The sequence below is a fragment of the Phyllostomus hastatus genome, unplaced genomic scaffold (genome assembly GCF_019186645.2).
Source record: "Phyllostomus hastatus isolate PE091 unplaced genomic scaffold, TTU_PhHast_1.1 phas_contig_17, whole genome shotgun sequence".
Classification (NCBI taxonomy): domain Eukaryota; kingdom Metazoa; phylum Chordata; class Mammalia; order Chiroptera; family Phyllostomidae; genus Phyllostomus; species Phyllostomus hastatus.
Genome location: NW_025333664.1, coordinates 41,228,046 through 41,242,896, shown reverse-complemented (window position 1 = coordinate 41,242,896; position 14,851 = coordinate 41,228,046). Strand labels below are relative to the sequence as shown.

The 14,851-nt window shown below is 44.5% G+C and overlaps 1 pseudogene; it reads left to right on the top strand.

The window, feature by feature from the left end:
- Window positions 1-3,023: 3,023 nt before the first annotated feature.
- LOC123814697 lies at window positions 3,024-13,957 on the top strand (annotated as a pseudogene).
- Window positions 13,958-14,851: the final 894 nt, after the last annotated feature.

Below are 14,851 nucleotides of genomic sequence, written 5' to 3'. Positions count from 1 at the left end.
CCCATAAGACTATCAGCTGATTTCTCCAAAGAAACCTTGTAGGCAAGAAAGGGCTGGAAAGAAGTATTCAAAGTCATGAAAGGCAACAACCTACATCCAAGATTACTCTATCCAGCAAAGCTATCATTGAGAATGGAAGGGCAGATGAAGTGCTTCCCAAATAAGGTCAAGTTAAAGGAGTTTATCATCGCCAAGCTCTTGCTATTTGAAATGTTAAAGGGACTTATTTAAGAAACTGAAAAAGATCCAAACTATGAAGAGTAAAATGACAACAAACTCACAACTATCAACAACTGGACTTAAAAAACAAAAACAGAAACAAACTAAGCAAAAAACTAGAACAGGAACAGAATCACAGAGATCACACGGAGGGTTATAAGCAGGGAGGTGGAGATGGGGGGGAAAGGTGCAGTGAATAATAAGCATAAATGGTAGGTACAACATAGACAGGGGGAGGTTAAAATAGTACAGGAAATGGAGAAACCAAAGAACTTATATGTATGACCCATGGACATGAAATAAAGGGGGGTGATGCTGGTGGGATGCAGGGTACAAGGCAGAGGAGGATAAAGGGGAGAAATAGGAATGGGACAACTGTAATAGCATAACCAATAAAATATACTTTTTTAAAAAAGACTTCTTGGGACACCACTCTCCCTCTGGCATGTCTTCATTGAGGCCAAAATAAAATTTTTCCTAAAACAAACAAACAAACAAAAAACAATGGAGCTTTCTGTTCAGAGAGAAGGAAGTTCTTTTTTTTTAAGATTTTATTTCTTTATTTTTAGAGAGAGGGAAGGGAGGGAAAACACCAGAAAGAGAAACATTGTGTGTGGTTACTCCCTGGTGCCCCCTACTGGGGAACCAGCCCACAACGCAGGCATTTACCCTGGCCAGGAATTGAACCAGTGACCCCTGGTGGACAGGCCAACACTTAATCCACTCAACCACACCAGCTAGGGCAGAAGGAAGTTCTTTTGTTGAAGATCAGCTATTAGTGTGCCCACCTGGCAGGTGGAAATGAAACACAGGCAGGTGTCTTCTCAGAAAATGAAAGTGGACTCCAATCCCTCTCTTGGTAAATGCATCCCACTGTTGGATGTGATACATGGGTTATTGCTTTCCATCTTCTGCCCATGTAAAAGGAACATCCAAGATGCTTCTTCACATTTTTGCATGCACACACACCTGCACACACACATTCCCTTATACACACTCTCACTTTCACACACACCTTATGCACACACACACAGAAACTGTGGAATTACAATGTCTCTAAATAAACCCAACCACACTTCCAAATCCAATAATGATGAACCAGATGCCCCAACACAAAAATGCCCAATCTCATTCACTTCCGTAGCCTGCTGTTTTCTTATTTAGGACCATGCAGTAGGCCTTCCTAGGAAGGAAACTTAAGAAGTCCTAAGAGTGCCATGACCAGGTGGCTCACTTGCTTGAAGTACCATCCCATGTACCAAGGGATTGCATATTTGATTCCCAGTCACAGCACATGTCTAGGTTGCAGGTTCAACCCCTGCTTGGGGTGTGTACAGGAGGCAACCGATCAATGTTTCTCTGGCTCCCTTCTTCTCTCTTTAAAATCATTAAACATATCCTCAAATAATGATTAAAAACAGAAAAAGTCCTAAGAAAAATTTTAGACTTACTTCACAGTTCTACATCCCTTTAGTTACTTTGCATTATTTGCTCTCAAGAATCCTGCCCTACCTGGAACTCAAGTACACTTGCAGCCACATCTGTGTGTCCTGTGCCTTCCTCCTTCTTGGTAACTTTCACATTCTGGCAATGCTCAAGCTCTTTTCATGGACTATTATCCTATCTCTGAAGTTAGTAGATGCTCCCAGTACCAACACCTGCCTGGGTGTCTGAATAATGCTCACCTGCATGGTCTGCCTGTGTGCGTATCAGTCATCAGGACCCCCTTGATGGACATACCCCAAACCTCTGGTTGGCTGAGTGACTGCTAGTTGCCTAGCACCATATTTTACTAGCTACATGGTCTTTCTGTCATTGGCCATCTTGGGTCTATTAACACTCATCAACACCTAGACCACCAGATTCCATCTTCCAGCTACCCTGACCCCCATTCCAGCATTCACATATGTCAGGAAGTAAAATGCTTACACAAATGCAATAAGGTAATCCAGTCTAACAGTCTTCTCATCTGTGTAAAATAACATTGCTATATTATTTGAACCAAGTGAGGCCGGCCACTCACCAATGGAACACAAAAGATGCCCCTCAGCCTTCTTTTGCAAAATTGTATTCCTTTCTCTGACATTTGATTACAACAGATCTCATAGACTCCATGTGACAGCGCAAATGTTACAAAGGTACACAATGAATTCCTAAGGAAATAAAAAGAGATCTGAGTTCTTAACTAAGCAAATTTTATTTAAAAGATTTTATTTATTCTTAGAGAGGTGAAGGGAGGGAGAAAGAGAAACACCAGTGTGTGGTTGCTTCTCAAGTGCCCCCTTCTGGGGACCTGGCAAGCAATCCAGGCATGTGCCCTGATTGGGAATCGAACCAGCAACCCTTTGGTTCATAGGCCAGTACTCAATCCACTGAATCACACCAGCCAGGACAACTAAGCAAATATTTTAAGTCAATTCAATTATGTTAAGGAAGCAACACTCAACACTAAATTTTGTCACATCACAAAATTGAAACTAGCACTAAAAATAAATTTGAATTGAAAATTATTTTCAGATATATTTTAAAAATAGAAAAACAAAGCTATCAATAGCTCCTACTTGAAGAATATTTGGTTTATTGATCTGTTTTTGTGAACCTGAGCTGTTTTCTGGAGGAGATTGTATGAAGTTTCTACATAACTCCTTTTAATCCACACATTGGCTTTTACCATGAAAATGACAAGTTCATGCCCCTATCAAGGGACAAATGATGTTGGAGTAATTTCCTTCAGAAAGGAAGTGGCTTATTTGGAGAGAAGGGGGAAAGCCAGGTAAATATCCACAGATCTAGACATCAGGAACATGGAGGAGAGGAAAGAACTGCAGGAGGGAGGTAGGAAAGGAGAAAGGGAGAGGCACCACCACTTACTATGGGGGCTTTTCCACCCCATGTGATTCTGTTACAGAACAGATGAGGGGGGGTGGTATGCAATTATTGGCCCACCCAGGGATGCCAAAAACTGTTACAGAAAACACCCTTACACATAGAGCCAAGGGGGGCATGATATACATTACCAAAAGGACCCCCCAGGTTTTTTATGTCCACCCCCTTATAGGAAAGACATCTCTCAATGCCAGAGATTTGTGAAAAGGAAAGGAAATGTTTATTTAATGCTATACAGACTTAAAGTAGTGACCTAATGTCTTCATTAAAATATCAAAGTTTTTTAGGATACCCACAGATGCCCACAGTGCTTCATTCTCCCCCTGCCCTAATTCAGGGTACCATAACTCCAGAAAAGAAGCAAACATTCAGGATCCAGGCTCCTGACACCATCAGCTGTGTTGCCATCCAGGAAGGATCTCCAATTAATCCAAAGCCATGTGACACCTTCTCATGGCCTACTGGCAAGAGTTCTTTCACCCTTCTTCCAGGTAAAGTCTCTCCTACTTCCCAAGCCACGCTGTCAAAAGGAGCACCCCAAAGCTATGTGGTTCTCTTCTACCAAAGCTAAGGGGGTCTGCACTCTGGAAAAACCACATGTCTCTCTCTCTCACATGGCCACAGCCACATGGTCCTCTCTGCACTGGCTGTAGTCCTCCCTCTACCCAAGCTGTGGATCCCCACTCTGGCAAAGCTGCGTGGTTCCATTTGCAAAGCTGCGGGGAGGGGCAGGTCACCATTCTGCCAAAGCTGAGTGGCAATTCTCTGCTAAAGCCGCATGGTGGTTCCCCCTACTAAAGTTGCGGGGGTCCCCACTCTGGTGAAACCGCGTGGTTCCCCCTCACATGGCTGCAGGAGTCCCCACTCTGCCAGAAGCACATGGCTCCCTCTTACATGGCCACAGCTTGTGGTGTGGTCCTCTCTGCACTGATTGTGGTCCTCTCTTCAATGGCTGCCAAGTCTAGGTTTAAATCCCCGCACCAATCTTCCTCTGCAGCCCCATTTCCAACTCCTCTCACAATCAGCTACACTTGCCAGCACTCCCATATCCTTCCAGCTTTACTGGACTGCCATGGTGAGTCTGTGCAGGAATGGCCCCATGTCATGGAGCCAATCTTCTCCAAGCTCTCACACAGCCACTGTAACTCAGGGGACCTGCCCCCCAGTTACATCTTGGGTAGAAGTCACTCCCTTCTCCCTAGCTCAAAGCATGGCCACAGCTATTTAACATATCTATGAAATCTGTTAAAGGTTATAGATATGTTAAATGACCATGCTATAGGTTAGCTGCAAAGCTGTTGCTGTACAAAACCGGTCTCAATGGCCCTCCTCCATGTGTCCCTTCCCCCAATTCACACCTGAGGGGGAAGGGGTGAGGGCATCTTCTATGTCTTTCTCATATATTTTCTAGACACTTTGAGTTCTGGAACCCATTCCAAATCAAATCCCTTTTTGCCCCCCCCCCCCGGCAGTACCGTGTATCAATTCCTCCACTAAAGGCTGGGAGGCCACTGAATACATCTGCCTTGTATCAAAGAACATCATCCCTGAAAGAGCAGGGGGCTCAAACTAACAAGGTAATTTACATTTAAATTATTATAAATGTACATTCTGAGTGAAATGCTTTAATATTTTCGTTACAGAACAACAAGGGGGGGCCTGGGACAATATACCATTGCCGAAAGGAACCTTCCAGGTTTGTTATGTCTGCTGTCAGAGGAAAGATGTCTCTCAATGCCAGAGATTCATGAAAAGGAAAGGAAATGTTCATTTAATGCTATACATACTTAAAGTAGTGACCTAATGTCTTCATCAAAACCCCAAAGTCCCTTTAAACATCCATAAACACACACAGTCCTTCTTTCCCCCTTTGATCAGTCTGGGGTACAGTATCTCAGGAAAATAAATAGAAGTCTGTGATTTAGGCAGCCCCCAGTTCTTCCCAGAAACCTATCTCAGCTGGTAGGCCTCCCTCAGTTCCCAGCACCATCAGCTGTATCACCGGGATCTCTGCTATAACCGGGTGGTGGTTCCCCTTACAAATGCTGCAGGGGTCCCCACTCTGGCAAAGCCCCATGATTCTCTCTGCACAATGGCCGTGGGAGTCCCTACTCTGGTGAAACCACGTGGTTCTTTTACATGTCCACAGCCACGTGGTCCTCTCAGTGCAATGGCTGCAGGGGTCTCCACTCTGGCAAAGCCACATGGTTCTCCCCACAGTGGCTGCTGCAGCTCAGTTTAAATCCCCGCACCAGTCTTCCTCTGCAGCCCCGTTTCCAACTCCTCCCACAATCAGCCACAATCAGCCACCACTCTCATATCCTTCCAGCTTTACTGGGCTGCCATGGTGAATCTGGGCAGGCGTGGCCCCATGTCATGGAGACAATCTTCTCCAAGCTCCCACACAGAAGCTGTACCTCAGGGGGACCTGCCCCCCAGTTATGTCTTGGTGGGGAAGTTACTTCCATCTCCCTGGCTCAGAGTGTGGCCACAGCTATTTAACATATCTATGAAACCAGTTAAAGTTTATAGATATGTTAAACGACCACACCAGAGGTTAGCTGCAAAGCTGTTGCTATGCAAAACAGCTCTCAATGGCCCTGCTCCATGTGTCCCTTCCCCCAACCCACACCTGTGAGCAGGGGGAGTGAGTACATCCTAATATTTCCTGGACACCTTGAGTTCTGGACCCCGTTCCAAATCCCTATTTGGGGTCGCCCCTCTTGGCTGCATCCTGTTACAATAGGGCTTCAGGAGTCTCCATTCTGGCAAAGCCACATGGTTCTCTCTGCACAATGGCCATGGGAGTCCCCACCCTACTAAAGACCGAATGGTTCTCTCCCCCTGCACTGGCTGTGGTCCTCTCTGCAGTGCCACAGCCAAGTGGTCCTCTCTCTGCTCTGCCACAGCTGCGTGGTCCTCTTTGCACAATGGCTGTGGGAGTCCCCACTCTGCCAAAACTATGTGATTCTTCCTCCAATGGCTGCTGCATCTGGGTTTAAATCCCCGCCAATCTTCCTCTGCAGCCCTGTTTCCAACTCCTCCCACAATTGGCTACACTTGCCAGCACTCTCATATCTTTCCAGCTTTACTGGGTTGCCATCGTGAGTCTGGGCAGGCATGGCCCCATGTCATGGAGACAATCTTCTCCAAGCTTCCACACAGGTGCTGTAACTCGGGGGGACCTGCCCCCCAGTTATGTCTTGGTGGGGAAGTCACTTCCATCCCCCTGGCTCAGAGCATGGCCACAACTACTTAACATACCTATGTAACCAGTTAAAGGTTATATATATCTTAAATGACCACACCAGAGGTTAGCTGCAAAGCTCTTGCTACACAAAACAGGTCTCAATGGCCCTGCTCCATGTGTCCCTTCCCCTAACCCACACCTGTGTGGGGGAAGGGATGAAGACATCCTAATATTTCCTGGACACCTTGAGTTCTAGGCCCCATTCAAAATCCCTATTTGGGCCCCCCCCTCTTGGCTGCACCCTGTTACATTTTTAGAATGATCAGAAAGACTAATGCACTGAAAACTTTTTGGCATCAGAGACCATTCTGCATGGCATGGGTCCCGTTCCCATGCAGAGATGCACAGGACCCATGCTCATGGATAGGTTCTCCCATGGGGAATCAGGTCTGCATTGTACCTAGACTGCAATGAGATTTGCTTTCGCTAAAATTTCCTCACCCTGAATTGAAGCAGGAAACATTTCCTGCAAACTAACTTCCTAAAATTCATGCTAAACCTTCCAAGGATGAATGTAACCTGTTCAACCACTTTTGTCTTTTCATTTGCAAATATCTCTCTTTTGTGATGTGATTACCGGCATGCTCTCCTTTGTTTTCTGTAAAAGGTAACCACCTAAAGTGAACCTGTGCATAGTTAATGAGGACCTTCTTGTAATGTGCCCAGAAAAACAATAAAAGCTCATCAAAGCAAGGGCAGAGGCTTTTGGCTCCTCTTGAGAGTGAAACCGCCCACCCTTTTTTCTATACAGGATTCAGTAGTCCCTGTGAATTTCTTTTGTCTCAGCTACAAAGCCATGGACCCCACAAGTCAGGGTCCACAACAGTTTGGATGTTTACACTCCCTGGTCCTGCCTGGCAGTGCCTGTGGGCAAACAAGCAAAGCAGAACTGCATCATCACCTCCCCCTGGATATGGAGCAGAATTCACGTCCATGTTCCCTAAATAGAGCTAATCAACATGCTCTGTGCCTGGAATGGCCACCTGTTCAGAACCCACGCACCATGACTAAACTGTGTGCCTCTTTCTTCTTGGCTTTCTTTAATGGGGACATGAATGGGGACATTTTCTGCTATCTCCTCAGTTTTATAGGGCAGGATGACATCTGAGAAAAGTCCCAAAGCTTCTCAGCTTTACAGGGCAAGAAATCACCTGAGAAAGTTCCAAAGACATCAAATCATTAAATGGAAGATCCCACACCTCAACCGCTCATTAGAGAAGCTACCCAGAAAGCACCCTCCTTGTTTCTGGGAGTGCCCACCTGCTATTCAAGCTACCAGCATGATTAGAGGGTATATACTGTATTTTTCAAACTATAGACACACTTTCTTACCACATTTTTTGCTTCAGAAATTTTCCCCCTATTTTCCTCCTCTAAAACCTAGCTGTGTCTCAGGTCCACACCATAAGATAGACCTAGGTTTTAAAGGAAGAAAAAAAGTTTTGATGCAAAAAGTGTGGTTAAAAAGGTGCATTTTATAATCTGAAATACAGTAAGTTTATCTTTTAAACTAACATAAAAAATACACCAAGTCTGGGCAGAAAGTTTTCTGCATATATGAAAGGGATTTATTTTTCTCCCCCTTCTTCTGTAGCCATAGTCCCTTTTTATCTGTCACCAATTCATATCAATGAACTCATAAAGTTTCCAGTGCTCTCCCTAGAGATTGTGCCTTGGATACATGCACAGAGCATGTTGCAGGCTCCCATGATGCCCAACCTTGGATTCCATGGGGCCCAGGTGAAGAGCACCTGCTCTTTGTCTTAATTGTTGGGAGATGTAGTGCTGCTGTCACTCTGGTCTAAGGAAACCACCTCCAGGCAGCAAATAGGCCATGTCCTCCTGAAATGCTGATTCTATTGTTTGCGATGGGTGGCACTTTATGCTTAAGGGAAGAAATACAAACATGATTACATGATGGCTATTTGGGGACAAGAAGGAACTTCAGACCATGATGGAAGCTCTCAGAACCCTTTAGAATTACACTGTCTAGTACATGCTTTCTTCATTTTTATTTATAAGACACATGACACTGTCTGGATGCCTTCTGTGTTTATGTATCTCTGCATTGCAGCCTACTCCCAGGTTGTAGAACTATTTTGCTGGGGTGTTTTGGGCAGGACAGTCATTCTTTCCAGCACAACAAATGAGCAAGTCCAGTTATGAAAACAAATGAACAAAAACATAAACGAACACTATTACAAACACAACTTAAAATCAAATTAGAAAACAGTACACAGAAATGTTCTTTGAGGGGGCTTTTTGGGGAGCACAATAAAGTTTTTGAAACCTCTCTACAAAATAAACAATTATGAGTCTCTACTTCCTCTCCCTTGGCCTCTTAGAGGCTCACTCGAGGACTATCAAGGATCCCATTCTAAAGAGGGAAGCACTTTCCCATCTCAGGAGTGGCCACCCAAGGAAGGTTCTGATGCTGGCTGCCAAGGCAGGAAGTTGAGAAGGAGTGTGGACAGGTTGTCAGGGAAAAGTATTAATGACTGTAATAATATCTGCCGTTTAGTGAGTATCCATCACCTGGCAGGCCTGCCACTCCCTGTAAAAGACCTTTGGGGGTAAAAGAAGATGTGGGGTAGGTTTGAAGCAGGAAGAAAGTTTGAGCTGATGAGGCCTGTCCTGCAGGCTACTGATCTTGTTACAGGGTGCAGCCAAGAGGGGGGACCCCAAATGGGCATTTGAAATGAGGTCCAGAACTTAGGGTGTCCAGGAGATTTTAAGATGTCTCCATCCCCCCACCCAGGGTGTGGGTTGGGGGAAGGGACAAATGGAGCAGGGCCATTGAGATCTGTTTTGCATAGCAACAGCCTTGCAGCTACCCTCTGGTGTGGTCATTTAACATATCTATAGCCTTCGGCTGGTTGCATGGATATGTTAAATAGCTGTGATCATCTCTGAGCCAGGGGAATGGAAGTAACTTCCCCACCAAGACATGACTGGGGGCAGATCCCCCAAGCTACAGCACCTGTGTGGGAGCTCAGAGAAGATTGGCTCCAGGACATGGGGCCACACCTACACAGACTCATGATGGCAGCCCAGTAAAGCTGGAAGGATATGAATTCTGGCAAGTGAAGCCGAGTGTGGGAGGAGTTGGAAATGAGGCTGCAGAGGAAGATTGGCCATGGGGATTTAAAACCCAGACTTGGTGGCCATTAGGAGAGAGAACCGTGCTGCTTGAGGAGGGAGAACTATGCATCTTTAGCAGAGTGGAGACTCCCGCATCCCAGGGAGAGAGAACCATGCGGCTTTAGCAGAATAGGGAGGACCTCAGCCATTGAGGGAGAACCGTGCTGCTTTAGGAGAGAGAACCACGCGGCCTTGACAGAGTGGAGACTCCCGTGGCCCTGAGAGGGAGAACCACGAGGCCTGGACAGAGCGGGGACCCCCCACAGCTTTAGAAGGGGAACCACCACCTGGTTTTAGCAGAGATCCCGGTGACTCAGCTGAGGGTGCCGGGAACCCAGGGAGGTCTCCCAGTCGAGATGGAGGACTAACTGGGAAGAACCAGAGGACTGCCTGAGCCATGGACTTCTATTTCCTTTCCTGAGATACGGTACTCTGGACTGGGCAAAGGGGGGAAGGAAGGAAGGACTGTGTCTGTTTGTGGGTGTTTTAAGGGACTTTGGGATTTTGATGAAGACATTAGGTCACTACTTTAAGTCTGTATAGCATTAAATAAACATTTCCTTTCCTTTTCACGAATCTCTGGCATTGAGAGACGTCTTTCCTCTGGCGGTGGACATAACGGACCCGGGGCCTTCTTTCAATAATTGTATATCGTTCCAGGCCCCCCTTGTTCTGTTCTGTAACAATCTGGCCTCTCCAGGGAAAAGAGGATTTCCGGGGCACCTTCAAATAGGCCACTCTGAATCTGGGCAAAAGCCTCCCATACCCTGTCACAAGGCCAGAGAGCACAAGAACATTTTTGCAGTTTTGGAATGTTAGTTACTCTTGGTGTCATAACATCTTTGAGAAATGTCCAAAATTAGAAGGCTAAAACCTTGCTAAATTTCAAAATTTACAGTGATGGAGTTTGATTTTAATACTTTCCTGTCAAATCTTGTGAGGCATGGGGCTATAATAATGAAGTGACAGCCAAGGACTGAGCCGGTGCTGGGCATGCCCAGGCCGAGGACAGGCATGCTCAGGGGACACATGTTCTCTCTACTCAGACTAGTCCAAACTCACTACAGATGTGCTTGTGTGTGGCTTTGAAGCCAAAGGCCAGGTCCTCATACTCCAGACATTGCTCCCAACTTCCACGTGGCTTGGAAACCTTCATAAAATGATACAAATATTGATAAATTTCTTCTTCTGATAGAAGAAGGGGAAACTCAAGAAATACTATGTCTAAACAGTTATTTAAATGCACAACAAATGCTCCATTTAATCAAGGTAAAAGCACCCAGAAGCAAAAACAGAAAATTTCAGAGGAAGGGGGCACATTTCTGTCTGCCATTATATAGAAATGAGATTTGTTTTTTGTTTTTCCCAATCATTTCCTTAATGTGTAAAATGTTCATGAAGTATAAGCTGTAACACTCACATTTTCAAAGGCTTCTGAAACCCCAGTTCTACCAGAAAACATCCTGGGAAAGCCTACCCCTTTTCCCCCAACCCCCAGGATAGGACACCAACCTCAGGTTGGGGCAAAGGCCCACATGGTCTTTAACTAATTACTTGCTGATTTCAATGTGCATATTTCCCCTTCCTGGTTACAGCAGAAACTCCTCAGGCAGAGGGGCTCTGTTTTGTCTTTTCTTATATCTTCAGAAGCATCAGACATTGTTTTTGTTGTAATATGTTTTCCTCTATAGCAATACATTCTTGTAAGACTTGTTCTATTCAAAGACACAGCACACTAATGTGGCAGCTCTCCTACCTTACCAACCTGCAGATGGGTTTGAAGGGTGAAAAAAATGAGTGTTAGGAACTGTGAAATCTCTGCCAGAGGTGTGCATTCTTCTCTCACCCAAAGATGATTGGGTTTGTAATTGGGAGAGCCGAGTTCAGTTCCCAGATCCATCACTTAAAGTCACATGATCTCAAACTTTAGTTTCTCCACCTGTAAGACAGAAATACTGATAACTGTCCCATGTACCTCATAGGACCATCATAAAACTCAAATAACTTAAGTGCTCTGTGTATCAAGACACTGTTTCAGTGAAAATATTTGAGAATAGCATGTTATTCTACTGGTATCATTCATTCACAGCTATGTGCCCACCCACTAACCACTTATCATTTATGAGGAAGAAATAAAGTGCCCTGGGCTGGTAAAACTTAGAGTGTTATAGAGTGATATGAGTGAGCTGTTCTTCACCTTGTATGTCACAGACCCTCAGTGTGATAAAGTATTAATACCCAAACATTAATCACTGAGAATCAGGGAAGAGAGAGAAAGAAGCCACTTGGAAGGTAGAGTTCAGTGTCAGGACTCCAGATAGATACAAAGCAAACAGGACTGGTCTCCAACCCTAGCAGGACTTGGACATGAAGCAGGAGTTTAGTTCTAGTCCCAAGGCTTGACTGACAGCAAGAACAGAAGAATTGTGTTGCAGACAACAGGTGGCCTGAATATATCACTTAGGAATTCTTGTTCCTGAGTCTAACTGGTTTTGAAGAGAATTTGGGGGCCAGGGTCTGAAGGGGAAATGGGGGGCTACTTATAACAGAACTCAGGTTATTAAGACAGGTTACTATACCTGCCTACCAGAGGATTTGGCCTGGAACTTAAGGCAGGGCTGAATACTTTGGACTGGGGGTATGTTGAGAAGTAGATTTATTTAAGAAGCTTGAGACCATGTTTCTGACAAGTTTTGTTAACAAAGACTTGTCTACTAGAAATTTTCAAGCAAGGGTACATTTCTCAAGAGAATGCAATGATTTAAAATCACTAGACCACAGAAACTGAATTGTGGCCTGATGTTGCAAAACCTTTGATCCTGAGATTTCCCAGCAAGTTAAAGATATAATTATGAATAAGGAAAATATATTCATTTTCACTTGATTATGGACATAATTGTGCCAATTAAAGTTTATCTATAGCTACAGGTATGAAATAGAGTTTATATCCATCCACTGAAGCTATTTCAATTAGCAAGATTCTATCTCTCACCAGAACTGTGAGTCAGTCACTTTATGTTCCTCCTGTTTAACAAATCACACTTAACTTAGTGGCTTAAAAAATAACCATTTATTTAGCATTGTTTGAGGTGGATTGCCAATTGGGCTTAACTAAATGGTGCTTAGGGTCTCAGCTGGACACACTCATGCATCTATCTGCACTAAACTGCCGTCAGTTGGGGCTCTGCATTTGAGGGCTGACTGGCTGGTGACCAGAGCAATAGAGGTACCTGGGCCACACATCCCTTGTCCTCCAAAAGGCTACCATAGGTTTGTTGATGTGGAGGTTGGGAAGGAATCCAAGTGGGACAAGGGAGGTATGCAAGACCTCTTGAGACCCAGGTTCAGAGCCAGCACATGATTGCTCTGTCATATTCTATTGCATAACATTAAGTCACAAGACCAGTCAGATTCAAGGGATGAGAAAACAGATTCTTTATTTTCTACCAGTAGACACTGCTGAGTAAGCATCGTTGAAGTCTCCCCTCCTGCAGTTGTCATATCTAAGTTGGAGTCTCCCAAAGAGCCAGAACAGCTACGGAAATTCTTTATCCGAGAGTTGAGCTTTGAAACAACTGATGAGAGTCTTAGGAGCCATTTTTAGCAATGCAAAATGCTCACAGACTGTGTGGTGATGAGATCCAAACACCAAGCACTCCAGACACTTTGGGTTTGTCACATATGCCACTGTGGAGGAGGTGGATGCAGCCATACATGCAGGGCCATGCTAGGTTGATGGGAGAGTTAAGAAACCAAAGAGGGCTATCTCAAGAAAAGATTTTCAAAGATTTGGTGCCCATGTCACTATGAAAAAGATTTTTGTCAGTGGCATTAAAAAAGACACCAAAGAATGTCACCTAAGAGATTATTTGAATGGTACAGGAAAAGTGAAGTGATTGACATCATAACTGATGAAGGCAGTAGCAAAAAGAGAAGCTTTCCTCTTGTTAATATTTGATGACCATGACTCTTGATAAGATTGTCGTTCAGAAATACCACACTATGAATGACCATACCTGTGATGTAAGGAAAGCCCTATATAAACAAAAGATGGCTAGTGCTTCATCCAGCCAAAGAGGTCAAAGTGGTTCTGGAAACATCAGAGGTGGTGTGGAGGTGTTTTATCCATGACAACTTTGGTCGTGGAGAAAACTTTAGTGGTTAAGGTGCTTTGGTGGCAGCCGTGGTGGTGATGGACATGATGGCAGTGGGGATGGCTATAATGGATTTGGTAATTATTGAAGCAATTTTGGAGGTGGTGGAAGCTGCAATGAGTATGGCAATTACACAACAATCTTCAAGTTTTGGACTCATGAAAGGAGGAAACTTTGGAGGCACTCTGGCCCCCCTGGTGATAGAAGCCAATGCTTTGCCAAACTACAAAACCAAGGTGGCTACGGCAGCTCTAGCAGCAGCAACAGCTATGGAAGACAGATGATTTTAATTACTGCCAGGAAATAAAGTTTAGCAGGAGAGGAGAGATAGAGAAGTAACAGGGAAACTACAGGTTACAAAAGATTTGTGAACTCAGCCTAACACAGTGGTTGCAGGTCCTAGCTGCTACAAAGAAAACATATTTTAGAAAATGCTCATGTGAACAAGCAAAAAACTCAAGGAGTATATTTGTAACTAATTGTATAACAAGTTATTTTAGTTTCTGTTCTGTGAAAAGTATAAAGCATTCCAACTAAGAGTTTTAATGTAGTGTTTGTTTGTTTGTTTGTTTGTTTCACCACACTGTTGATTGCTAAATGTGATAGTCTGATCATGACACTAAATAAATTGTGAAAGAAAGGAAAGAAGAAAGACAGGAAGGAAAGGAAGGAAAGAAGGAAGGAAGGAAGGAAGGAAGGAAGGAAGGAAGGAAGGAAGGAAGGAAGGAAGGAAGGAAGGAAGGAAGGAAAAGAAAGAAAGAAAGAAAGAAAGAAAGAAAGAAAGAAAGAAAGAAAGAAAGAAAGAAAGAAAGAAAAGAAAAGAAAGAAAAGAAGAGGCTCTACCTTTTGATGGGAGGGCCTGGATGCAGAAAGGAGAATAACTGCAGCCATTTTTGCAAGCAGTTTACCAGAGGCCTGACCCACAGTACATCCCAAGTTTCAGTTCAGACTCTGGCTCCTGCTCTCATCCCAAAAATGAAGAACTCTACCTCAACTTCTGTTCCACCTCCCTGAGTCTTGCAAGAGCTCAGCTGGAGTCTTCTAGCCCAACTAACATTTCTGTGACATTCCTGTACTATGCCTGTGGCATTCAGTGAGTCACAGCCCTGTATAGGGCTTTCAGGTCTCAGGAGACTTCACTAGAGGAATAAACCATGACTGGAGGGGCCTAATACATCCCCAGTGCCACATGAATGGTCAT